This window comes from Macaca nemestrina, chromosome 4, assembly GCF_043159975.1.
Source record: "Macaca nemestrina isolate mMacNem1 chromosome 4, mMacNem.hap1, whole genome shotgun sequence".
Classification (NCBI taxonomy): Eukaryota; Metazoa; Chordata; class Mammalia; order Primates; family Cercopithecidae; genus Macaca; species Macaca nemestrina.
In genome coordinates this window covers 31,574,469-31,600,474 of record NC_092128.1, presented here as the reverse complement: position 1 = coordinate 31,600,474, position 26,006 = coordinate 31,574,469, and the positions used below count along the sequence as shown (strand labels likewise).

The following is a 26,006-nucleotide window of genomic DNA, read 5'->3' as shown; positions in this document are numbered from 1 at the left end:
CGGCTTACGGCGTCCTCCGCGCTGTGTGGCTAGGCGGGTGGCGCGCGGGCGGAGGCAGTTGACAGGAGGAACCGCCTGGCAGCAGCCGCCGCCGCCACCGAAGGAGCCGGAACCGGAGCGGGTAGGACCTGAGGCTCCCCTCGCCGGGGCAACGGCTGCCGCCGCAGCCCGGGTCCTTCCAGCGCCGCTCCACCTGCAACGGTCCCTCAGGCTTTACGAGAGGGGCGGGGAAGAATGGGGGTCTCCCCCAACCTTGGGCCTTTTCGGTGGTAGTTGTTGTTTCAGGAAACTTTATTAAGTCAGTCTCTCTTTTTCTCTGTCGTTCCCTCCTCCGGAGAGCCCGAGCTACCGCCGCGGAGCGCGTAGGAAGGGGGAAGCAGAGACTCTCCGGCAGCGACAGGGAGCGACTGACTGACCCCGGACGGAGATGGGGCGAGGGCAGGAAGTGACAAGCTCACCGAGTGGGTGGGGGGAGTGTGGCCGGCACGCCCGGGAGCGCCGCGCGCATGCGCCCGGTCGGCGCCCCCGTTTGTTGGGGAGGCGACGCGCTGTACCCGCTGCGGCGGATGGGGAGGCGACCGGGTCCGCGAGCGCGAGGGCCGTGTCCAAGGGGAGGGAACCGGGGCAGGGGACACCAGGGCCGCGGCCGGAGTTTCGGGCCGACCGAGAGCCGAAGCCCAGGGTGAGGTGTGAGGTCTGCGGTGCGGCGTGCGCGCCCACGGAGACGGGTTGCTCCGCCACCAAACTGTTGCTCTCGGCGTTCTCTGTACAGTGGAACTGAAACTCGGGGAGGGTTAGGAGAGGGCTTAGGAAGCGGTGAGCAGATGTATGAGCCGTAAGTAGTGATGATCCCCAAAAGGCTGTCAGTGCATTGCTAAATGGCAAAAGTTGAACTTACTTTTTTCTTGCCAACAATTTTCGAAGCGTGCCTCCCGGAACTTGGGGGTGGTTTTATCAGGCCCAAGGGAGGGAAAGCATCTATTGGTAGCAGATGGGTATTTATCCCGGCAGCTCCGCTTCTCAAACCTGAAAGTGGAGTTGGGTCACGTGAGCTCACGCCCTTTCCCTCCTCTTCTGCGCCCGCATCCTGCTTGGAAAATCCCCGAAGATCCCAGACATCTGTCAAATTCTGCCAACCGAGGACCGCTTCTTGGGGGCGAGGGAACCGCCCCCGTCGTTTTCCTCCCAGCTCCTGGAACGTAATTCTTGCTGTTTTTGACATCAAGCAAATATGTGTCCACTGTCAGGAAATTTTAAGAGAATAAAGCCCATTCGCCTTATCTCCGATCCTCCCCAAGATCCACTGAAAACCTTTCCAGTTGGTCCAACTTAAGCTGCCATTGTGCGGGGTCCTGGAAAAACTGAAGTTTAGTAGATAGACTTTGTTTAGAAGAGAAAAAGTTTAGTTTTCAAAATCCAAAGGAAAGTTTGTAAATTAATACATTTGTTACTTTAAAAACCAGGCGCAGTGGCTGGTGCTTGTAATCCCAGCACTTCGGGAGGTCAAAGCGGGAGGATCGCTTAAGCCCAGGAGTTAAAGACTAGCCTGGCAACATGGCAAAACCCCCTCTCAACCAAAAAAAAAAAAAAATAGCCGGGCAGGATGGCGCATGCCTGTGGTCCCAGCTACATAAGAGGCTGAGGCAGAGGGTGGGGGACGGTGGTGGATGGCTTGGGTCCAGGAGGTGAAGCGTTTGCATTAGGTCTCCGGGGATTGCAGCAGCTTGATTATAGGGGATGACAAGAAAAGGATAGAAAGATGATCTTAAACACACACTAACCAGTCCCATAAGCGGTATGATCATATATATCGGTCCGATAGTCGAGAGGCATCACTTAACGTGAAACTAAAACATGAAATGCCACAGTTTATAAATTAATGTAAAATAAGTTATGATACTTCTGAGATAGTGTTTGTTATGCAACCAATAAAAATCACATTTTGTATAAAATTTAGTTGTATGGGATATGCTTAAGCAACAAAGGAAGTATTTTGAAGTGTGATACTTTAACAGTGGGCTGTAACGGTGCAATTATGAACGATTTTTATTTTCTTTATTCTGTATACTTTGCAAAATTTGTAAATTAAGCATATAAAACTAATAAGCAGAAAAATTGATTTTGAAACGCAATAAGAAGGCTGTAATCATATGAAAAATGATATATAATAATAAAGCGCAATGTCACTCCAAAAAATGCAGTGAAAAAAGACTGAAAGAAACATAAAAATATCTATATTGGAGATCTTTGAGTGGTAAAATGTGAGGTAAAATATTTTCTGCATTTTCAGAGGATCTTTTCCTACTTTTATGTAATAAACATATTTATCATAGGCTTAAAAATGAATATGCAAGTCTAAATTGCCCTAACCCTGAAAAAGCTTTGCTTCAGATATATCAGTTGTTTGCTGACCAGGTGTAAGAAAAAAAATAAAAAAACAACAACAGTATGTTTTGTGAGCAAATGTAGTGTTATTTATATTCTAATGCAAAGTGGTCAGTACTAGAGAGTCCTCAAAATTGCTTGCTAACAGAGTAAGTTTAGACAATCTTTGAATGATTAGAATTAGAGTCAAGATTAAATGTGCGTGTGGGTAAAACAAATATTAAACATATCTATAAAAATGAAATAATCCGCGTGAACCCGGGAGGCGGAGGTTGCAGTGAGCCGAGATCGCGCCACCGCATTCCAGCCTGGCAACAGAGTGAGACTCCATCTCAAACAAAAAACAAAGAAAGAAAGAAAAGAAAGAAAGAATCAAAAATTGAGACCCAGAGAGATTAAGTAATGTGCCAGTCAGTAGGAACTTGGGGTCAGGACCTAGATTACTCCCTACTATAATTAACAGTACTACTATTTGACATGTATTGAGTAGTTAATATGTTTTAAACTCAATATTAGCTTATTTAATCCTATCAACAATTTAATGAGGTTTTGCTATCCTTCCATTCCACAGGTGGGAAAACTGGGGTAAAGAGAGTTTAGATGGCTTAACAAGTGGTATGATTTGGCTGTGTTCCCACCCAAATCTCATCTTGAATTGTAGTCCCTGTAATCCCCACGTGTTGTGGGAGGGACTCAGTGGGAGGTAACTGAATCATGGAGGTGGTTTCCCTCATGCTGTTCTCCTGCTAGTGAGTTCTCATGAGATCTGATGGTTTTATAAGCATGTGGCATTTCCCCTGCTGGCACTCATTCTCTGTCCTGCTGCCCTGTGAAGAGGTGCTTTCTGCCATGATTGTAAGTGAGGCCTCCCCAGGCATGCAGAACTGTGAGTCAATTAAACCTCTTTTCTTTATAAACTACCCAGTCTCAGGTATTTCCTTACAGCAATGTGAGAATGGACTAATACACCAAGGTTACAGCTGATAGGTAGCTGAGCCATCATTTGACCGCAAGCAGTTTGGCTCTGGAACTCGTGAACTTAGCCATCACACTGTACCATCTATACTATGCTACCTTCACTATGCCATAGCTGTTTTGGTTCACATTGTATGTTAAAGACAAGCCAGTAGATCCTGCCAGTTGCGAAAGGTATTGCGTATTAAAATGCTATGTGCAAGTTCATGAAGTGGAAATGAGTTGCTAAATTACAAGAATTTAATTGAAATTTCACAGGGCTCTAGAGCTTAAAGGAACCTTAGACATCATCTAGAATTATCACCCTACCTCTAAAAACAATGCACACAAACCATCCCAAAAAAATGATCTGCCTTCCCTTTCATTGTTCACTGCAGCAACCTAGGTAACACATTACTTTTTCATCCTAAAAGTCTAGAAGTACATTGTAATGGTTAACGTAAATCCATTTTATAGTTTAAAATTCTCTCGTCCTCAAGATGAAAGAACACTTTCTCTCTCTCATACACACATACACATATACGGTATATTATTGCTGTATAGCCACCCAGAATTGGTGGCTTAAAGTCATTTTATGTGCTCTCAATTCTGAAGATTAGTAATTTGGGCTAGCCTTGTCTAGGGTGACCCACGCAGATGCTACAGTCATCTAGCAGCTTGACTGGGTACAGTCACATGGTATTTGGTGTTGGCTGTTGGCTGGACCTCTCTTGTAGCCTTTCAACCTCAAGGAGACTAGCCTGGGTTTCCTCATACAGTGGCAGCATGCCAAGCCAGTAGAGAATAGAAATTACAAGATTTCTTGAGGCCCTCAGTTCAGAATTTATATGACAACACTTTCACTACATTTTGTTAGTCAAGTCAAAGAGCCAGCCTAAATTCAGGAAGTAGACACTTAGACTTGCCTCTTGCTGGGAGAAGCAGCAAAATCACATTGCAAAAGGATATGCATTCAGGAATAGGAGGAATTATTGTGATGATTTTCACATTTAATCTCTCACAATATATAATTATTTTGAAAATAATACTAGCTAATTAAAGCTGCTGATTTTTTTTAATGCTTTTCTAAGAACAGTAAAAGAAAGAAACACTAGTCAGACTTATTCTTACAACTGACTGAGTCAGTCTGGTGGCCTTCTATAAATACATTTTGGTGATTCCTTAAGTTTTCTTGCTGAACTTGTTTTTCTCATCAAATGTTGTTTTAAGATTCATTCTTAGTTTTCCATCTATTCTAAGCAGATCCCACTAAAACACAGCATAAGAACCTAACATCAAGTAGAAGCAATTATAGTTCCTAAAGGACCTGTGTACTCTGGTCCTGATTTTGACAGCTTTGATTATGATGTGGCAGTTTACCACACATAACTAAATCCAAAATGATACAGAAATCAAATTATGAGCCAAGATAGGGTCTGAGATTGTAGAAAGGTCATGGAAAAATTGATTTAGAAGGACAAATATTAAATTGTTGATCTGTTATCAATTATGTAGAATATAACACCTAAGTATTTTGCAAACAACATAACATGAAAAACGAAGATAATCCTTTCCCTAAAATGCTTGTTTTAAGGAGGGTGGGGAGTGGATATAACTGGGTTGCTACCCTGGAGGTAAGCTGCCTACTGGAGAACTGCTGACATGGCTTCATATCTTCCATTCCCTGTGCTAAAGGCACTCATAGGTCTTGCTGACCAAATGACACAATGATGCATGTACCATGCTGCCTTGTGGCTATCAAACCATACCTTACAGATCTTTCATTTAAATGCATTTCATGTAGCATTTAAGCGAATTCCATGGGGAAAAAAGGGTTTTTGTTATAGTAAGTTAGCTATTACAATAATAATAAAAATATTAGCTGTATTGCAATCTAATAATAGCTAATGATAATTTTGTCACTTACTGAACTCAGACACCATGCTAAGTGCTGTTTATTTTTCCATCAAATCCTTACAAAGATCCTGGGTTAGATATTATCCCATTTTACCAATAGGGAAACAGACAATGGGTGTCTGAGCTAGACCTAGATCTTTAAACCTAAATCTATCTGAGTCCGGGGCCTGTGCTTCCAGTTACATATATATTCTGATGATTCCTAAAGTTTTATCACCAGGTCAGACCTGTTTCTAGAGCCTCTCAATTCTATTTGTAACTGCCCGCAAGACAGACCATCTACATTTCCCCAGGCATATCAAAATTAGCCAGACCAAAACTGAATTTATCTTCTCACCAAACCTGTTCTTCCTCTTCCAGATTTTAATAACAGTGTTGCTATCAATTTGGGAACCGAAGGTAGAAGCCTTGGAGTTATAGAGAGGAGCATCTGGAAAGATGCAAAGTAATGAATTACCTGTTTACAAGGTTTCTCTTTTCACTTATCCCCAACACCTAACCTGGAACCATAAGCTATTGGTTATACTTCAAAAAGACCTAAGAAATACAGTTTCCTCTCTTCATATGCACCATCAGTCTTCTAGTCCCAAACCTCACCTCTGAACCATTGCCATAAACACCTCTGTGCTCTTACTACCACTGATCTCAGCCTCACTCCAATATTGCACACTATCAACAGAATTATAGTCCAAACAAACCCGACATTACTCTGCATTTCAAAATCCCTTTTGACTGCCAACTGCATAAACTAATAAATCAACAAAAAACATTAGTACAAAGATTGTATTTTGGAGTCAGAAAAAATCTGAGCATCCTGTCTCCATCACAAGTTTTATGACTCTAGTGAGACCCTCTCTTGAGAAATCAGTTAATGAAGAAAGCACTCAGCAGGACCTAAAATACAGTACACAAAAAAATACTATTATACCTGGTCCTGCCATAACCTCACACACTTTGTGTTTCAAACACACTAGATTTCTTACCCTGTGCAGAAATTCAACAAAGCAAAAATTAATTAAACTGGGTGGGGAGGGAGTATGGGACACAGGGGAATTTTAGGGGAAGATAATAGAGCTGTTGATTACATAAGTGTGTCCGTTTGTTACAATTGGACCACTAACATTTTTCAATGTATGCAAATTTAGCTTTAAAAATGTAAAAAGTAATAGAGTGGGAGTGGATATGAGTGGCTATATAGATGATACAAGAATGGCAGAATGTTGACCAGGCACGGTGGCTCATGCCTGTAATCCCAGCACTTTGGGAAGCCGAGGCGGGAGGATCACAAGGTCAGGAGATCGAGACCATCTGGCTAACACAGTGAAACCCCGTCTCTACTAAAAATACAAAAAACAAAAAAAGATTAGCCGGGCGTGGTGGTGGGTGCCTGTGGTTCCAGCTACCGGGAGACTGAGGCAGGAGAATGGCGTTGAACCCGGGAGGCAGAGCTTGCAGTGAGCCGAGATGGCGCCACTGCACTCCAGCCTGGGCAACAGAGCGAGACTCTATCTCAAAAAAAAAATGAATGGCAGAATGTTGATAACAGTTGAAGCTGTGTAATAAGTACAGGAAGATTTATTATACTATTCTGTTTATTTTGCATATGTTTAAAATTTTCTGTAAGTTAAAAAATATGAAAATATGTTAAAACTTACTAACAAAAAAATGGAAATTAAAATCACAATGAGATACCACTATACACCCAGCAGAATGGCTAAAAGTAAAGACAATTCCAAATGCTGATTTGGAATTCCCATTGAAAGGGTGTGGAGCAATGGGAACACTCATAAATTGCTGATGAGAGTGTACAGAACTGTTTTGACATTATCTACTAAATTTGAAGATGCCACTATCTTTTGACCCAGTAATTTTACTCCTAAGGTGTATGTCACACCAGAAATGTATGCACATAAACACCAAAAAACAGGTACAATAACCTTGACAGAAGCTTTATTCGTGACATCCAAAAACTTTGCAGCAATTCAAACGTTCATCAACTGAATGGATAAATTACGTTAAGTTTATACACTGGAATATGATCAATGAAAATGCAAGAGTATGGCTACACAAAACAATGGATGAAATCAAAACAACAATGTGGAATAGAAAAGTTAAACACAAAATATACAGATAATGTATAATTCTACACATAGACTATATGATTCCACAAAACTAATGAATGGTTTTATTCCTGTGAGGAAGAAGACAGTGGCAGTAATTGATTGGAAAAGATCACAAGAAATGCTTCTGGGCAATTGTTGATATTCTACTCCAATAGCTGTGTGATGGTGCTATGTTCCTTTTATGGTAAATCATTAAGCAGTCATATGTGATTGTGCATAATTCTCTGTATATTTTACACCTGGTAAAATTTTTAAGTAAATAGTGTTTAGAAATGCATTTTTTAAAATTATACTTTAACTTCTGGGATACATGTGCAGAACATGCAGGTTTGTTATATAGGTATACGTGTGCCATGGTGGTTTGCTGCACTCATCAACCCATCATCAACATTGGGTATTTCTCCTAATGCTATCCCTCCCCTTGCCCTCCACCTCCCGACAGGCCCCAGTATGTGATGTTCACCTCCCTGTGCCCATCGGTTCCCATTGTTCAACTCCCACTTAAGAGTGAGAACATGCAGTGTTTGGTTTTCTGTCTCTGTGTTAGTTTGCTGAGAATGATGGTTTCCAGCTTCATCCATGTCCCTGTAAAGGACATGAACTCATTCTTTTTATGGCTGCGTAGTATTCCATGGTGTATATGTGCCACATTTTCTTTATCTGATCTAACACTGATAGGCATTTGGGTTGGTTCCAAGTCTTTGCTATTGTGAATAGTGCCACAATAAACATAGGTATGGATTTGTCTTTATAGTAGAATGATTTATAATCCTTTGGGTATATGGGATTGCTGGGTCAAATGGTATTTCTAGTTTTAGATCCTTGAGGAATCACCACACTGTCTTCCACAATGGTTGTACTAATTTACACTCCCACCAACAGTGTAAAAGCATTCCTATTTCTCTACATCCTCTAGCATCTGTTGTTTCCTGACTTTTTAATGATCACAATTCTAAATGGCATGAGATGGTATCTCATTATGGTTTTGATTTGCATAGAAATGCATTTCTCAATAGTAAAGACATGAATTGGGCCGGGCACGGTGGCTCACACCTGTAATCCCAACGCTTTGGGAGGCTGAGGCAGGTGGATCACTTGAGTTCAGGAGTTCGCAACCAACCTGGCCAACATGGTGAAACCCCGTCTCTACTAAAAATACAAAAATTAGCCAGGGAGATGGTGGTGGGTGCCTGTAATCTCAGCTACTCCAGAGGTTGAGGCAGGAGAATGACTCGAACCCAGGAGGTGGAGGTTGCAGTGAGCTGAAATTGCACCACTGCACTCCAGACTGGGTGGCAGAGCAAGCTCCATCTCAAACTAAATAAATGTAAAGACATGGATAAATCAGAATAGTGTCTTATACCACATGCAAAGTGGTATATCACTAGAAGGTAGACTATGAAAAGTCTACCTTCTATTAACTCTAAAGCAACTATTAAAAATAATTTGGAGGAAGAGAAGTGGTATTGAATGGAGGGATACTGATTTGGGGGTTTCCAGACATTTTGTAGATTTTGACCTCAATGATTGTTACGTGCATATTTGCTTCATAATAATTCAATAAGCTGATAGTTGTTTTATGCACTTTTATTATGTGTGTAATATTTCGTAGTGAAAGTATTTTTAAGTGGCTGAACTCAGTTTTAATGCCTCTGAACTACATCTGGCATAAAATTAGACATGATTATTGACTTTTTCAAGGCTTCGTTCCTTTACACATGCCGCTCCTCCTGCCTGGAGATCTCTTTCCCCTCCACCTGGAGAACTCTTATTCCAGCCTTCAAGATCCACCTCAGATGTGACTCCTGTGAAACTAACTCCCACAGATAACTAATTTCTCCATCCTCCTGCTCGTGTACTACATCATTCTGATTAAATATCTGACTCTCCCATTAGTCTCAATTTCCTCAGTAAACATATTCCCCTTGCACAGTACCTGGCACATAACAGGCAATCATTAAAAGTTACCGCATGGGCCTGAGTAAATGACTTTCCATTTCTATTGGGATAATGAAAAAATATTGACAGCATATTTAAAAGAATTGGTATCTTTCACAGGGTATCACATCCAGAGGCATGCGATGTCTATTTGATATTAATCTTCATCACTGGCTTAAGGGGTTATTTAGTGTCTCCACTGCATAGTTACTATTTTTCCTTTTGTTAACAAGTAATTTGTGAGGAGGAAACAATGGCTTTAGCACAGAAACTCCTTTTAAATAATGATCTTGATAATCTTACTTAGGTTTTAGAAATTATCAAGGTCAAAGCAAAAGTAAAAGAGTAAACTGAATTGAATTGAATCTGTAATATAATTAGAAACTAATGATCAATTATGTAACTGGAAACTACCTTTTGGTATACTTATATGTAAGATGAAGTTAGAAAAAGCATACCATTACCCTGTGATAATTATCAGTATCGATTCAAACAATATTTCTGAGTATCTGCTATATTCCAAACATCATTCGAAACTGATGAGTAAGACAAGGTCTTTTCCCTTTATTCAACAAAAATTTACTTAGTGCCTATGTGCTAGGTCCTAGGAATAAATCCATAAATAAGACAGGAAGTTCCTATGCTCCTGGGGTTTCTAGTCTAATTACTGAAGTCTAACAGTGGAGGCATGCAAGGGGTGTATTTTTTCATGATAATCACATAAGCCAGGCACAAGAGATTATCGAAACCATGGAATTTGTAAGGCACTTAAATAGACAGCAGCAGCTTTTGGACACAAGGAAGGAGTGTTTGCAGCATCAGCTTGTAAACTCACTTGAATTAGGGAGGAGATAATAATAATTGATGATAATAGTATGGGTTTGTTTCCAAGTAAATAGTATCATGTTACCAAGACTTATTTCTTAAAGACACCTTACTGATAGATTATCTATTGTTACATGTAAGCAGGGTAATTAATCCTAAATCATAAGATGTAAATGATATGGGATTCTATTTGAATAGGTAATTATTGGAGAGCTTTGTATTTGATATCATATCATCAAAAGGCATTTTGAGTATTTCATTGATTCTCTCAACTGCTCCTCCTTATGGCCAAGGAGACTTACTTGCAAGACTGACAAAAAGCCGGCAGTTCAAGACTGTGGAATAGAATGAAGTTAGCTCTTTTATATGCATGAATCTGCTACTCTAACTTCAATCACATCCTGTTCTCAACCAGCAAATCCGAAATCTTCTCTGGAAAAGTGAGATTATGTCTCATCTCCAATGACAAAATGTCAGAAAAAAAAATTCACTTTTGGCATATAGGAATTGAGTGAAAAGTTAAAAATTCCTACCCATATCTCAAGTCTTAATTCTCGTTGAACACACAGACTACTGTGTACCAGACCATAACCTACAACAAAATTAAAAATGTTAGTTAGATGTCTGGTATTTGCATAGATGCTCTCTCTAATATTTTAAGTAATTTCTAAAATAGTACCCCGATTTACAAACTGATCATTGTTTTATCTTTTTCAGCTGACAATTTTTCTCAAACTCTATATTCTATTCAGATGAAAGTTGTATATCTTGAATCTGAGAAATCTCTAGAGTCAGAGCAAACGAAGGTACTTACAAAAAGTCAGGGGGCTTAGTGAGTGTTACTTCTACTTTCAAGTCATCAGCTATAGACAGTCAACAGACTAGAAAGCAATTTTCAGTGTTGTGATCTTCATATACAGAGTAAAGAAAAGGTATATTGCTGAGCATTTTGAAAAAGAACAACAAGAAATTACTCCCTCCACTCAGGCAGACTTGTTTTTATCTAGTTAGGAAAAAGCCCCACAGAATCCATAGTGTCCACATTCTTGGCAAGACCTGTGATGCCAGGCAGTACTAAATTATCCCATAACACCTAGATGCTGGAGTTAATAGCACTGTTTTCAATGGCATAGAATGACATTTTTTTCTTGGTTCTTTGTGGCTGAATACCTAAATCTAGTGTCACTCTCATTTATAAAATAAATGCCTTTGGAAAAAAGTGGGTCAAAGTTCAATGTGTTTATAATGATCTCATTGCTAGAAGAGACCATGTGCCCTAGCTGTCATTAGTGGCAGTTTCATTTGTGGGAACGAAATAGCTTTACGGTTCTCAGAAGATTTTTTTTTTTAAGGAACAACTATTATAGGATATTTAAAAATTTCCCCAACAATGTTAGTTCTCTTAATCATTTATTAAACTGACAACTATAATTCAAGAAGGTGCAAAAAGATATCATTGAAACCCCTTATTTTTTTAAACTCTTGTCTTTCTAGTCTTAAGAAACTCATTTTAAACACACAACCCAGCCAGATGAATAAAGATACAAAATAACGCTCAAGTCAGCTAGGTAAGTAGAATTAATGTCTTAAAAATTACTCACTAAAAGCCAGACTTCAAGACTACACAATACATCCATATAACGAAAGTACACTTGTACCCCTTAAATTTATACAAATAAAAATAAATATTGTGAAAGTGCTATATTTTATTTGGAAATGTTTGAAACATATCTAGACTTGTATTTCATTTAACTGTTCCTTAGTATTTCACTTAAAAAAAACCAAGAACTCTTGTCTTCAAATAATTAAAAGAGTCTACAGAAGATATTTTATAGTCCACTTGTTCATCCCTACATTATCCTTGTGTTTAAAAGGGACAGAAAAATTCCAAGAAAAAATATGAAGACAGGCTGAGAGTATTGGCTCACACCTATAATCCCAACACTTTTGGGGGCCAAGGCTGGAGGATCGCTTGAGGCCAGAAGTTTGAAACCAGCCTGGGCAACATAGGGAAAACCTCATTTCTACATAAAAAATTTTAAAATTAGATAGCCATGCTGGCATCTTCCTGTAGTCCTAGCTACTTAGAAAGCTGAGGTGGGAGAATCACCTGAGCCCAGGTGTTCAAGTGGACTATAAAATATCTTCTGTAGACTCTTTTTTTGAGGATCTCAAAAAATACATATGTACATATATATGATATTTACATATTAACATATGTGTACCTGTATGTGCATATATGATGTGTACCAATATGTACATATATGTGTATCTATATGTACATATATATAGACATATGAGATTAAGAGAAAGAAAAAGCTAATTAACATTTGTTGAATCACTATTCTGTATGAGACACCAGGCTAGACACTTTATATCCATTATCTTACTTAGGGAAATATGAACCAAAACAAAGCAAAAGCATTAACCAGCTTTATTTTAGCCTTCATATGTTCCCTAAGCATGGAGATAAAAGGAGTTACATATTCTCTCCAGTAGTTTTTTATGTGACCTAGGAAAGAATCACTTTCTCCAATCTTTCTTTAGCTTTACTTACACAGGAGGTTGTTGCAGATTCATAGAAATTGTCACTATGCACCCAGAAGAAAATGTCTGAGACACATGGCTATCTACAAACCCAGGATTTTGGCAGGATCATGGTTACTGCAAATAAACCAGATCTAAAATACTGAGATCTGTCTGAACACCAACTTTAAAAGAGATATAAACAAATGGATACACATTCACACTGGGAGAGGTCCTGGAGAGGGAGAATTGAAACCATGTCCTGCATGGAATGTTCGCATGAAGTGGGGAGATTTTGCCTTGCCAGCAAAGTATTCAGCTCTATATGAGAGTGTTGTATGGAAAAGGAATGTGTTCTATATACTCATCCTTGCTGGGGTGTGAGAAGCACAGGAATGCTACTTCCAATGCAACAGAATAAAGAATTTTCTGACTAAGCTATCCTATAATTGAATGGATTGCCTCAGGAGGTGTCAAGTTTCCCACCACTAGGAAATGTTCAGACTTTGGCCAGGACATTAGTAGATATATGGTGAAAGGGATTCAAACACTTGATGGAAACTTGGAGTAAAAAGGGTAGTTTTAAAATTAATTCCCACCCTGACAGTGAGCAAAAATGAAAGGGATAAGACTGGTAATTGAACCAAACCTTCATGCCTCTGAACTCATATATGTAGAAATATAACAAATCTGAATAAACTTTTCTCACATGAACCACGCAATAAGAAGTCAGACTTACTGTTTTGACCTTCCTAATTCAAAGTTAGAATATACTTTTTACTGTGGGTTCTTTCATACACTGAGACACAAGCCAGCAACTTGACCTATTAACACCAACACCGAGATCAAGCATTGTTAGTTTATCCTCTATAAATATCAAGCACACAATTCACGATTGAGCACCTACTATATGCCAATCACGGTACTAAAGTGTGGGGGATATAACGGTGAACAACAACAACAAAAAAACGTGATCTCCACCTTCATGGCATTTGTAGTCTAGTATAATTGCTTTCTCCTACAGGTGATATGAAGTCTACTTTTTTAGCATAGGTTTTCATTAATTTACTTTCTGATTAAAAATAATCTGTTTTTCAAAATAATTGTTAAAAGAAAAAAGCATTTTCCTTCTATTAAACACTCAGCAGAAAATTCATGAATGTCAACCCAGAAGTGTCCAATTTACATAATTTGAGAAACTCTACTTCTACCGAAAATACCTTACTGCTTATACTAATGAAGTTTGTACAAATATGCATAATATGTGAAAATCTGTTTTGCTATGACTAACTTATATAGACTACGTCATTTGCCTAAAATATGATTTCATTAAGAGAATACAATTACTTGTATAATCAAAAGTCACTGATGAAAGTTAATCAGCTGGCTTTTTGCAGTCTTCATATAGGTGATACATAACTAGGTCAGGATTTGAAACATTTGTGGTTATTATGTCTAGTTCTTACACATACTGATAGTTTGATTTGCTACAAAACTAAATTTGCAGTTGAGCAAGAAATCTGGAAGTAGGATTAGGTTAGGAGCTAGAAAAAAATCTTTCAAGGTTAAATTAGATAATTTAGTTGACTAACATTATCAAAAATAATATATTGAAGAGTCCATAGGGATAGTCCATGAAGCCTTAAGTTTCTGGCATATATATATATATATATTCTAGAGACAGAGACTTGCTCTGTCACCCAGAGGCTGGAGTGCAGTGGCACAATCATGGCAGCCTTGACTTCCTATATTCAAACGATCCTCCCACCTCAGCCTCCTGAGTACCTGGGACTACAGGGATATACCACCACACCTACTAATTTCTTTTTTCTTTTGTAGGGACAGGTCTCGTTATGTTGCCCAGACTGATCAAGCAGTCCTCCCGCCTTGGCCTCCCAAAGTGCTGGGATTACAGGTGTGAGCCACTGTGCCCAGCCTCAATGAACATTTTTGAGTGAAGGCACAAATGGACAGAAGTGGAAGTAAACTCAGAAATGGCATAACAGGGACTAAGGAGAAAAATGACTCACTCATTGACTCATTTAATAAATATTGACTGATTTCTACACATAGATTAGGCACTGTGTGTCAGATACTGTTCTAGGGTATGTATGGGTAAACAAAACCAGACATGATTACACTGGCCCTCAAGGAGTTTACAGTCTAATTGAAGAGAGAGATATTAACCCAAAATCACCAAATACAATATGCATAATACGATCAGTGGTGTGGTAAGAAATATGGTGCTAGAAGAGGGTATAATAGAGAGATTTGACCCTGCCAGGGAGGTCAGGGAAGCCTTGCTTAAGGAAATAAGAAATTGCCCAATTAAAGTGTAGTGGAAAGAATGTTTTAGGCAGAGGGTCTGGCAAGTACAAAAGTCTTCATGAAAGAATGAGAGCTAGTGTGGCTGCTGCACAGTGGGCATGGTACAGGATGAGATCAAGAAGACCCTTATAGGCCATATACAGGGGTCATTTATCTTAACAGCAAAGTAAAAACATCAGAGTATGTAGCAAATATATAGATGTGCTCACTACACTCAAATGTGCACACAAAATGTGGAGTTGTTATGTATGTGTGCACTTTTTGATTGAGATATTGACATATAATAAAGTTACCCTTTCAAAGTGAACAATTCAGTGGGGTTTAGTACATTTATAGAATTGTGCAACCATCACAATTATCTAATTTCAGCACCTTTTAATTACCCCAGAAGGAAATCCTGTACTCATTAGTAGTTGCTTTCTATTACCCTCTTCCTTCAGTCTCTAGCAAACATTAATCTGATTTCTAGCTCTATCAGTTCACCTATTCTGGACATTTCATATAAATGGAATCATAGAATATGTGGCGTTTTGTGTCTGGCTTCTTAGCCTAATGCCTTCAAGGTTCACCCATGTTGTAGCATGCATCAATACTTCATTTCTTTTGAATGCCAAATAGTAGTGTATGGTACTAACATATCACATTTTTTAATCTGTTCATCCATTGATGAACATTTGGGTTGTTTCCACTTTTTGGCTATTACAAATAATGTTGGCATGAACATTGTGCATCAGTTTTTATGTGGATGTATATATTAATTTATCTAGGGTGTATACCTAGGAGTGAAATTTTTGGGTCATGTGGATCTTTTGCTAGTGTTCACTATTAACATCTATGTTAGATGAATTTCTGGCCTGTTCTTCACTCTGCTTAGAGCCTATTACTGCCCCATGGTCCAGGCTCAGCCTCTCCTGGGATCATGCTGGCATCTGTGTGTTTGCCACATACTCTATCCAGCTCCCAGCCCAGACTGTACATAGCAGGCCTGCCAACTCTAAACTCAGCATCCAGGCCACACAGGAACTGAGAGAGAATCAGGAATGCAAATTAAACCTCTCTCTTACTGAGCACACCATTACTGAACACGCCACATAACCCTTTTAACTATGGTATGCACTCCCCCAAGTGGGTGCAGGACTGTCCTGCACTACGGTTTCCTCCCGGGATCCCAAACAGTGAGTGAAAGGATAATTCATCCAATTGTGATACTTTCCTCAATTTATCTAATATATTTTTCCACAATTGGTGAGGTTAGGAAAAAGCCAGCATGTCTCTTCTCCATTTGGAGTTTCAAGGCCTCAGAACAAAGATGAGAATTTGTTCAACAATCTTCCCACCCTCATTTCTGTCTCCTCCTTTCTAGTCCACCAAAATTGGTAGAATTTTTTTACGTCTTACACAATTCAATGATTCTCACTAGGGAATGTTTTGGAACTCTGTGGAGGTATTATTAGTTGGCCCAGTGATTGGGAAGTGTGACTAGCACTTAGTTGAACAGACTCCGGAATACCAGATGTCTTGCAGTGTTTAGGACCATCCCTTGCAACATTGTGCCTTATGCTTTTTCAGCAACAGTTTTATCAAGATACATTTCACATACCAGGAAATTCATCTATTTAAAGTATTATTCAATGGTTTTTAGTGTATTCATAGAGTTACACAGCCATCACCAGAATCATAGAACATTCGTCACCCCCAAATGAATCCCGTACCTATTAGCAATCACTCCCTATTTCCCCCAAACTCTCTATCCCTGGGCAACCAAAAATCTACTCTCTACCTTTATGACCTATGTTGTATATTGCATATAAATGGAATCACACAATATACGACCTTTCATGCCTGACTTCTTTTACTTAGCATGTTTTCAAGGTTCATCCATGTTGTGTTTCATTCATTTTTATGGCTGGATAATATACCATTGTATTGACATACCACATTTTATTTATCCGTTCATCCATTGGTAAATTTGAGTTGTTTTCACTTTTGGTTATTGTGAGCAATGCTGCTATGAACATTCATGTACAAGTGTTTGAGTGGCCATGTGTTTTCACTTTTGTTGGGTATATTCCTAGGTGTATAATCCTGGGTCATATGGCAACTCTATGCTTAACCTTTTAAGGAAAAGCCAGACTGTTTTTCAAAGTAGCTGTGCCATTTTACAATCTTGCCAGCAGCATATGAGGGTTCCAATTTCTCCACATCTTTGTCAATACTTCTTGTTGTCTGTCTTTTCTATTATAGCCAACCTACTTGGTATGAAGTGGTACCTCATTGTGATTTTTTTTTCATTGTGATTTGATTTGCATTTCCCTGGTGGCTAATTATGTTGAGCACCTTTTCATGTGTTTATTGACCATTTGTATACCTTCTCTCAAGAAATATCATGGCTGACTTTTGAATATCTCACTGGACTTTCATAAACATTGCTTATTTTCTGAGCCTAGAATCTAACTCCAGTTTACATGGAATCATGAAGTATTTTTGCATGGTTTTAATATGCAGTGAATTCAAGGAATGCAACCACCATCTAAATTGTGTGCCAATTATACCTTGTTTTATTTGGAAGCTTAGTAAGGTTTGTTCGTTATTTCAGAATATCTCATCACTACTGGCAGTGCCCTCGTCGTATTTGAATTGCTGGCGCAACATGCTTTTCTTTATCAGTCTGCATTTGTTGCTGTGAGATGCAAATATGTATCAGATGGAATTTGAGACTCCTTTCAACAGACTTAGAAACCCAGAACTATAATTGAATGCTAACAGTTGTTTAAAAATATTTTATATAATTTCCAACTTATGTATTTTAATGTTGTATAAAATGTTATCTATGTTGTGAAAGTTACTTAATTACGAAAATTAAGTAATTTTAATGGTCTGTTGGTTTTCAATCTTTCTTTGACTCTGTTCCCAGAAGCCTGTCAAGCAACCTTTTTGGATGCCTCTTCTGATGTTATTTTCTTTTTCAGTCTGCCTTCATCCTCTTTGCCTATCTAAGGATATAGTATCCAAGGTCTTTTTAAATACCAAAAATGGAATGCAGTAGGATTTTAAGACAGGAGATATGTTTTCTGTGTGTGTGATACAATCTGTCCAATGTCATAATAAAGAGACTCATTTTACATTATACTAACCAACAAGACCAAACTCATTTGTACAAATGTCATACTTCCTCATTTTCTCCTTTTCAACTGTCTGTAATTTGTCTCGGCTGTTATCCACACTTCGATTATGGTTATTTCTCCTCTTTCTCTTATCACATACAAGTAAGTCTGATCTTTTATTATTCTAGTTTACATTTTCGTTTCCATTGTGCTTCTGCTCTTCATTTTCTTGTATTTCTTATACACAAGAGTTTTTTACTTCTCTTAAATTCAAACTTTTTCATTATAACAAGAGAGAAGCATCTCACTGCTTCATTATATCTTCTAGTCTAGACATGCCCAGGTATTTACACATTGAAAGACTTATTATTTTATAACAAATTGCTTTCTCTCTATGTCTCTTTTATATTAGGCTTAGGTTATTATATTGATTTTTGGAAATTGTATGTAGAGATAATTTCTGTTACCTATGACTTTCATTTCAGAATTAGAAAGGAGGCATTACAAAACATTAATTATGAAAATGGGACTCTGCGTTAAAAATCACTGGTCTACATTGTATCTTTATCCAAGCCAGGGCTGCAAGCTTCAAGGGCTGGCTGTCACACAAGAAAAGGACATTTTCTCTGCACTATGGCAGGCACGATGATCTCAGGTGAGTAGGCTTGGTACTTGATATGCTAAAAGAATTTAGATAATCAACTCTAGCCCAAGCCTAGTTTCATGATGAAAGAAGTCAAGTAACTATTCTCTCATTCCCACTGCAGTGAGTCTCAAGGCTCAGCTTCAGAAAGGGAAGACAATAAAACTCACGATTTAAGGGACAGATTCAAATGTATTATTGTAATGATTGCTAGCTACAAATGTTTTAAGCAGGATGGGAAGCAACGATAATCTCCAGCTGCTGTGAAGGAATGATATTAAGAATCTAGCTCCTTTATATCCTAAATTTATATATTGATTTTATCTTCAAGTAACATAGTTGCTCAGCTGTGGTCTGGGGCTCTGCACTTCTCACTAATAAAGGGAATGACTCGAATGGGAGTCTGGTTGCTGCTGCATGAACTGGAAAATACAGAGACTTTATGCATCTCGCCTTCTCTCCCATTGTGTTTGTTTTAATATATGATTTAATAAAGTTGAATTAAATCCAATATCAATACATCTCCTATAATTATTACATGGTTTTATAGCAAGAAGAGTCACATTGATCCCTGTAAATGGTTTAACGAAGACTGTATTATTGATCCAGCCACCAACATGGCTGTAACTTTCCAGACTAGACAGGAATAGGGTCATCAACTGCCTTGAATCATTTTGGGGAGAAAATGGGTATAAACTGTAGATATGGAATAACTAAGTCCAAATGACCGGCAAGAAAAATTTCTGAGAAGGATCATAGAATCTTTTCATGAGAAATATTCAATAATATTTATGTCTATTGGAAATAGAGAGGACAGGAGTACTGGATTTCTTTGTCCCTTTCAGACAGAGGATTCTGTGATTCTTTAAGAACTGTAACTAAAATAGATTTAGGGTTCTTTGAGTCATCCACTGGTGGATTATATTATTGAAATTGCTGGTTTATTCTGTATACCTTAGTGACACATGGTTCCTGTTTCTTTTCTCTTGTTTGAATCAGTCACTTCCTAATAAAATGGGGAATCTTTATGAAATACGACTTCTTATCTTACAGATTCAGAAATACTTCTGCCTACTGTATTAGTTTTCTTGGGCTACAATACAACACGCCAAACAGATTGAGTGGCTTAAACAACAGAAATGTATTGTCTCGTAGTTTTGGACACTAGGAGTACAAAACCAAGGCCTCAGCATGGCCATACTCCCTCTGAAGGCACTAAGGAAGGATCTGTTACAGGCCTCTCTCCTAGCTTCTGGCAGTTCCTTTGCTGTGGGAGCAGAACTGCAATATTCCCATGGTATTTCCCCTGTGTGTATGTATCTCTGTGTCCAAATTTCCAGTTTTATAAGGACACCAGTATTAAATTAGGGATACACCCTACTCCAGTATAACCTCATCTTAAGAAATTACTCTGCCATGACCCTATCTCCAGATAATGTTACATTCTCAGATACTGTGGGTTCACAATGCAACATACAAATTTCTTGGGGGCGGAAACACAGTCCAACCCAAAACACCTTTTTGTTAAAAACAGTAATGACTTATCTGAGAAAGTATGGCTATACAAAAGGAAGTCAAATAGTGGTTTTGAATAGTGGTATAGCAACCACAACTTCTAGTTTCAATTTCTAGGCCTCCTGCTTATTTTTCTTCTTGATACTGAAGTAGAAAAACACCAGAAGTCTGGCACAATTATATGTCTATAAGTTACTCTGAGTGGCTTGTTTTTGTGTGAGAGGTAACATAATACCAACAGAGCTACAACTACTTGTCATAGAAGAATATGCAAAATTACCAGCCAAACTTCAAAGATTCTTTTAGATTTGTGCATATAAACAGTGCTGATACACACCTCACCTTCCAGCTGCCATTTTCCTCAAGGTTAAGAATCTTCAAAGCAAAGCTCAACCCAAGAAAATTTGCCAGGCAAAGGAGAATTCCCTTTTCGCCTATCCCCTTTCCCTCCACTCTTGCATCTCCTCTCCTTGCACAGCATGCCTGGGGCACTTCACTGTGTCTCATTTGCCTTTCCCGACCAGGATCTTCTGAGGTCCTCTAGCTATTCTGCCTCAGCCTTGCAATTTGGCCCAGCCTCCCTCTACTACAGGATTTCTTATCATGAGTTTACTTGCAGAAATCTGACAGCCCTGGATTTCTTTAGGATCAGACTAACATGCCTTCTTTGATCACAATTAGCAAAACTCATGAATTGATCCATACTAATGTGGCAGTGGAAGACAGATAAAGGAGTTACCCAGGATCCTTCCATACCTTCTAGGTAAATCCATGTATCAAAAAAAAAAAACAAAACAAAAACAAAAACTTCTGGAGACAATGGGGATGACCCTGTTATATAATTCAGTATAGTGCCTTTAGTTGGGAATCTCAGGCAAGGTCAGCTACATAATGTGCAAGGTCTAGTGCAAAATGAAAATGCGGGGCCCCATGGTCAGCATCCCAGCCCTGGGGCAACAGGCAAACCCAAAGGACTGTCACTTCCATGTCAATATATACTCAGTGCCTGGATCGGGTGTTGTTCAAGAGGCTTCCATGAAGTCACCTATGAAATGGGTTGTGGCATTTCACAATGTGAAATGGTGTCAAGCTTGTGATGGAGACAGCTGCCACCTTGTCCTGCCCTGAGATACCATAGGGCATGTACCAGATTCTGGCCCTCCTTGCACCTGCACCCAGGACCTGGTTCCTGGCCCAGGCAGAGGGTGGCACTGGTCATAAGGTGAGACTGGACAGGAGATAGCAGGGCAGGCCCAGAGCACCAGGGGCCAGAGGGCAGGCAGCCAGAGAACCTGTCCAGGAGAGGTAGGGAGGCAGCACTTTGTGTAAGTCTGGGCCCCATGTCTCCAGCAAATGCTCCTTTGTCCTATCAGACTTCACTCACAAAACACAAAATCAAAAATAAAATTATTGAAGTTTTAAGACAGAAGCCACAGAGCATTAAACCCCAAGTGCAGGGACTCCACAGAAAAGGGAACAATGTTTTCATACAAGTAGACCTTCGTGGTATTTCTTCAATCGTGTGTCATCATAAGAGACATCAAAACATCCTGCAATTAGTATAGGATTTGGAGTGAGAAGATTCAAATTTGTGTCCTGAGTTTCAGACTTACTTTATCATTAAAGAAATGATATTATTATTAAACTGCACAAAACCATGCCTTTTCCACCTTATGATGGTCTCATATTAGGCGGTATCCTCTAACAGCTAAACTGAATAAGGTTAGTGTCACAAAACATGAGCTAGCTACCGAAATTTATTCATCTCATCTTTGAGTACAGGATAGACTAGATTTCCCAGACTTTCTTACGGATAGGTGGAGTCCTATGACTGACTTCTGTCCAACAGAATGTGACTGGAAATGACATATGCTACTTCCAGGCCAGGCCCAGAAAAATCTCCCACAGCTGCTTCTCTGTGCCCTTCTTAGACTGGTTGTAGGTGATAGCGGGGCCCTAGAAAGAGGAATTCTTAACTAGGGGTACATGGAACCCCAGAAATTCTCTAGATAGAATTCATGGACTCTATGATTTAGATGAGAAAAACCTTTAAAATTTTATTTCACTGACCTCTATTTGGGATGTAGCATTTCTTTTCACTATTAATATAGGCAACAAAGCACAGTGTGATGACCAGTAACTGACTCTTTTTTTTTTTTTTTTTTTTTTTTTTTTTTTTTTTGAGACGGAGTCTTGCTCTGTCACCCAGGCTGGAGTGCAGTGGCCGGATCTCAGCTCACTGCAAGCTCCGCCTCCCGGGTTCACGCCATTCTCCTGCCTCAGCCTCCCGAGTAGCTGGGACTACAGGCGCCCGCCACCGCGCCCGGCTAGTTTTTTGTATTTTTTAGTAGAGACGGGGTTTCACCGTGTTAGCCAGGATGGTCTCGATCTCCTGACCTCGTGATCCGCCCGTCTCGGCCTCCCAAAGTGCTGGGATTACAGGCTTGAGCCACTGCGCCCGGCCCAGTAACTGACTCTTTAACCAATAAAAATCACCAGTGCTGTCATATTTTATTACAGTTGCTGCAGACATCTCAAAATACAATGTATTCTCATCACTACTGTAATATTATAGTAATAATTAGATCCACTGTTAATTATTTAAGCATGAATAAAAAGTACATATACTATATATGACAAATTAGATCTTTTAATATTTTAAAACTATTTCAACATAGGTTTCATTATGTCATCTTAATATTTAATTTTATGCACTTGTAAGCATTATTCTAAGAAGGAAGTCTTGAGACTTGACCAGACCTCCTTACATGGCCCATGACACAAAAAGTTTAGAAACCCTGATAGGATTACACTAAGGAGAAAAATTCTATGCAGAAAAAGAAAAAAAAAAAGATTATTTACTATGTGATTCCATCTAAATGACACTGTGGAAAAGGCAAACTTATCGGTACAGAAATTGGTGAGGAAGGAAGGAAACTGTCTACAAAGAGACAACAAGAGTACTTTCTGAAGCAATGGAAATATTCTATATCTTGAATGTGATGGCGGTTACACAACTGTATACATTTGTCGGAATTCATTGAACGGTACACCTAAAAAGAGAGAATTTTAATATATCTAAATTATACCTAGGTTTTGTAAATGTAACTTTAAAACAAAACAAAACAAAACAAAACAAAAACCGCCCTGCTAGAAGATAGCAGGGTCACAAGATTAAAGGAGCTGGCATGATGTCTTCAAGGAGAGCCACCCACTGACCTGAACAACTGCTCAGGGCTCTCATGTGAGAAAGAAATCAACTTCTATTGTGCTGAGTTTGTGTGCTTGAGTTTATTTGCTACCAAATAAACTTAGACTACCCTTACACATTTAGGAAAAGTATTTTCTACAACATAATACAAATGTTGGAATGAGAATATTCACGCTCCTGATGCTGTTAGTCAAAAAGTTTGCATAATTTGGACCACTTAACTTCTCTGAACCTCAATTTCCCCATCCTTGGAATGAATGGAGCTGATAGTAACCGCCCTCCCCACCGCACCCCCTTACAGTATGTTGTAAAGATGAGAGACTGCATAAATCTTAGCCTAGAGCACCCAACAAATGAAAAGCTGTTATTCAAGTAGCTACCTACTCTGATTATATTTGGAGCATTACTTAATGTATTGGTAGTCCCAGCCCTATAAAATCTAATATTACACCTTCTTTAGCCAAACTATTTCTCGAGGTTTCATCCTCTTTTTTTAGCAAGTGATTTTCATATCTCAGAGTTAGTTGAGATATTCAAGACCATCTGATCCAACCCTTTCATTTTCTATTTCTGCTTAGTGTAACAAAATGAAAGCAAGTGCATGGCTTTCTTCTGAGTGACAGAACTGGCAGTTCAGAGCCACTGCTGAAAAAGAAGATCCAGAAAATCCCCACATTTTGAGTCACAGCTGCAGCTGCTGAAGGCCAAGATACCATCCCACAGGGCTCCAACATTCTGAAAGAACTAAGGAGGAAAGATTTGGGAGAGGAGAGGTCACAATTTAGGAGGCTACACTTATTGAAATGAGGGTATTCTCTTCCTTTACCTCTGGAAAGCCAAAGAAAGTTCATCAGAGAGATTGAGGATTCCCAAACTCCCCCCACCTCAACTAAGCTAGGGACTAGAGCTAGCATCTTATGTAAGAGTGGATCAAGAACTGGATTAGCAAAGGGCCTGATGCTGCTTCAGAGACTGATGATAGATCTTAGAGGTTTGCCTGTGAGGGGCAACCTGCATTTCCACTATCGTCAGCAACAAGGATTTCTGAATGCCTGTGGGCCAAGATGACACTGCTAAAGGAGCCTGATCCTCAGCGATCTACTCCACTGAACAATGGCCAAAGAGCCAATGAGACCCCAACAGCAAGAGGCAAGTGGCAGGAACCAACTGGGGCAGGGGCTGCAGACATGATAGCTGTGGAGTCCAAGCCAGATTGCCAGTGCCAGGGACTATGCAAAGACGAGGTCTCTATTAGCACCCTTACAGGAACCAACAAACGCACCTCAGAGAATCCATATGTGCTTGCTACCAAATATGCAGATGTGTTAAGCACCAGTCAGTGTTAGAGAATCAGTAACTCAGTCACAACGGAGTGGAAACTACTGCCTCACCATAAGTCATTCTGTAAGGAGACCTCAGCTTCTACCTTTCCCACTCACTTCCCACCCGAGTACCAGAGGGGAAGCAGTGAGAAAGGAGGGATGAAGAGAGGTGTCTCAGATAGTGTCCACTGTGTGTGCTCTCTCCACACTCCTGCCAGCCATGCCCGAATCGCCACTCCAGCTCCTGCCACCACCACAGCTGCCACAACCGCCACCATTACCACTACCATCACCACCACCACCATCACTACACTATTGACACTATCAGTACCATCACTACCACCATTATCACCACCACTATTACCACCACCATCACCACCACCACCACTACACCATTGCCACCATCACTACCATAACCACCACCACTACCACCACTACTATCACCACCACCACTACACCATTGCCATCCTTACTACCAGCACCACCACCACCACCACATCACTACCACTACTACCATACCACCACCAGCACTGTCCCCACCATCACTATCAGTACCAAGCAGCCTAGGGTCAGAGGTCTTACTGGTATATGTTAGGGGGTGGATAGAGATTTGGGCCTAGCATGAGTTTAATACTTAAAAACTAATACCACTGAATCTTAAAACATGTTTAATAAACTGTCTTAACAAATGTGCGTCTTCAAAGTTGTGGAAGCACTCTACTATGCCTCAAAGGAGCCCATTACCCAAAGACAGAGCATCACTTGAAAAAATAAAATCATTTCATGTTTCTACCCACAACGAATTGGGACTTTTTGATAGAATGAATAATAAATTCAATAAGTTGACATTCACTGAGCACTAAGTATATCTCAAGCAATTTAAGGCTGGCATTCATTTAAACATGATCTCTTTCACACCTAGGAGAACCTCCTTGTTGTAACAGCTTCCAAGCCAAGGTAAGCCAATGAATTCTTCCCAATTCTAATGATAAAATAATTGGTTTCCCAATGGACTATGTGTAAATGTGTCTTAACAAGCACAGTTACTGGTCAGGCAATCATTAATGCCTCAAATTAAGAGCACGAGGCAGGAACGAGTGGTCCAGTGGATCTCAGAGCTTTGCCAGGGAACTACTCATCAGGGCATTACCTTGTTGGTTAATGAATGCCCACACAGCAGAAAACGTGGGATGTGAACATTGCTTCTTGCCACTA

At 39.5% G+C, this 26,006-nt stretch overlaps 1 protein-coding gene and 1 long non-coding RNA gene across 5 annotated transcripts in view; one reads left to right on the top strand and one right to left on the bottom strand.

Annotated features, from left to right (window-relative positions):
* The window catches only part of LOC105474805 (zinc finger protein 800), a 113,411-nt gene that overhangs the window by 51,653 nt on the left and 35,752 nt on the right, over nucleotides 1–26,006 (bottom strand). Inside the window, exon 1 of one of the 2 annotated variants that reach the window (XM_071094546.1) lies at nucleotides 899–1,499. The exons of the other annotated variant lie outside the window; for it this stretch is intronic. The gene's annotated coding sequence lies outside the window, so the exon portion shown is untranslated. Of the gene's footprint in view, nucleotides 1–898; nucleotides 1,500–26,006 lie in introns of those variants that run through there. 2 annotated transcript variants of the gene reach the window in all.
* Nucleotides 20–24,181, top strand: LOC139362744 (uncharacterized). Of its 3 annotated transcripts, XR_011621999.1 has the most exons (5): nucleotides 20–121; nucleotides 11,637–11,710; nucleotides 14,508–14,583; nucleotides 18,586–18,755; nucleotides 24,048–24,181. It is a non-coding gene; the product is annotated as an uncharacterized lncRNA (long non-coding RNA). The 3 variants fall into 3 exon arrangements; XR_011621998.1 differs by lacking the exons at nucleotides 18,586–18,755; nucleotides 24,048–24,181 and having other exon boundaries at nucleotides 14,508–14,760; XR_011622000.1 differs by lacking the exons at nucleotides 20–121; nucleotides 18,586–18,755; nucleotides 24,048–24,181 and adding an exon at nucleotides 10,846–10,948 and having other exon boundaries at nucleotides 14,508–14,760.